Here is a 2,012-nt window from a genome sequence, read left to right as displayed (position 1 = left end):
GTGTGTGTGTGTGTGTGTGTGTGTGTGTGTGTGTGTGTGTGTGTGTTGTGATTTTTAACAATGGTAATTTTTGTGCTCATATGATTTTGGCTTGCTTACTTCTGTACATTGAGTAAGTTGAACTAAACCTTTTTCTTAAATATCATGGCTCAATTTGTGATGGCTAGCAGGCACAAAAACCAGTGGGTTCTAGCATTTAGTCAGTTTCCACCCAACATATAGCCTTCGTATTTATTTGCCAGTTAATAATCCAGGCTTGATTATGAACATTGAACTTTCAGTTGTAAACAATAAAAAACTTTCAAAACCTGACTAAAAGCACATTTCATAACATATGGGAGAATCCATTCTATGATAATCAATTGATAAGCCTTTTTTCGGTAGCTTACCGTATACCATTCTCGTGGATAGTTGAATTGGATTTCTGAAGTTTAAAACAGCAAGTGAAAACAATGCATTCAAATGATACTTTACATGCTTAATATTTTTTCCCAGTTCCTACTAGGAAATGTAAGTATTATTGTAAAGATCTCAAATTTAATGTCAAAAAATATCAAACTGAAAATACACCACTTCCTGGAAAATTCACATCATTGTGGTTTGCACTTTAAGTAGTTTTGAAAGTAATCGGCAAACATTCACCAGTGGCCAATAAGAGTTAGTCTGAAGTCCTGATTACAATTATTTTTAACTTATGTCTATAAATACAGTGAGTAATGGTTTCATTTTGTTTATAATTCAGCCTCTGTTATAGACATGCCAAACTTGTGCATTTCTTGGAAGCATTATTGGAAAAATAGCTTTTAAGTATTGTGATGTTTTTACCACAATACAAACTAAGAACACAGTTAAACAAACAAAGAAAAAAATAACAACATATAAACTACTTAATATATGTTAAAGAAAATAGTAGTGTATAAACCTATATTATATACCATGTACTCAGATTAGTTATTAAACCTTTAAGAACAATAAAACATCTTTCATCTTTCTTTTCGTAGCAGTATTTTTAAACAGTCTGTACCACTAGCAAGCTCACGTATCTTCCACACTGAAAATTATAACATTGGATGAAAGACTAAAAACCATGGAAATCATTGTGATTTATCACATAACTAACATTGTTCTTTAAAACTTATGGTCCTCTTTCTTTTGCAAAGTTGTTGCAACATTCTGTTTTATTACAATCGGAGTTCTTATCAACATTGTGTATGTGTACATTGAGTGTGTTAGTTTATATAGTAACCTATATATTGTTTATATATATAGGTTACATTTCTACAATTAAGAACAACCTAATATGAAAGTAGATGTCATTGAACATTGCATATTTACAACAGCTAGAAAATTTGTATAAGAAAAAAAGAAAATAAGAGAAAGTATAGACACTAACAAAATAGGTAATTTTTATTTTTTATGAAAGAATGAATCTCTTAAATTTTGGTCTGCAAAATAACTCTACTGTACAATTCATAAAATAAACTGAGGATCAGTAAGTGATCTCAGTAGAAATATAGTAGGCTACTAAGCAATATTTACAAGTGCATTACTTTATTCTTTCTCTTACAGTACAGCAACTTACATCTGATGCAAAATGTACAATGTGTGGAAAACAGTGAAAGCTTTGCTTTACAATAATAGTTCAAGATGAGATACACACACATGCAAGTTAAAAGACTAAGTACTTTTATCTGAGAATGTATGAAAACTAATATTTATTTTTGTAAATACTTGCTTCATGAAAATGAAAAGAAAAAAAATCTACGTTACTCCTAAGTGGTTACAGACAACCCACCATTTCATAATTAATAAGTACAGTGAATAAACTTTTTCAGAGAAATTCATCCATTCATATAGTTGATTCATAAAAAATAAAAATAATCAGTCATAATTAAAGGATTACATCTTTCCAAGTAAACTTTAAAACCTGAGTTACAAAAACATTATAGCCTTTTTTGTATTAATCTGGAAATATATATTATATATATATCTTAAAATATACAAGATTTTTG

General features: G+C 29.1%; 1 protein-coding gene across 4 annotated transcripts in view; it reads right to left on the bottom strand.

Annotated features, from left to right (window-relative positions):
* Positions 1–2,012, bottom strand: part of LOC106478774 (protein yippee-like 2) — a 32,813-nt gene that overhangs the window by 9,461 nt on the left and 21,340 nt on the right. The gene's annotated exons all lie outside the window — the stretch shown is intronic.

The sequence above is a fragment of the Limulus polyphemus genome, unplaced genomic scaffold (genome assembly GCF_000517525.1).
Source record: "Limulus polyphemus unplaced genomic scaffold, Limulus_polyphemus-2.1.2 Scaffold248, whole genome shotgun sequence".
NCBI lineage: Eukaryota > Metazoa > Arthropoda > Merostomata > Xiphosura > Limulidae > Limulus > Limulus polyphemus.
The sequence above is the reverse complement of the archived record's forward strand: the minus strand, read 5'-3'. Positions and strand labels throughout refer to the sequence as shown.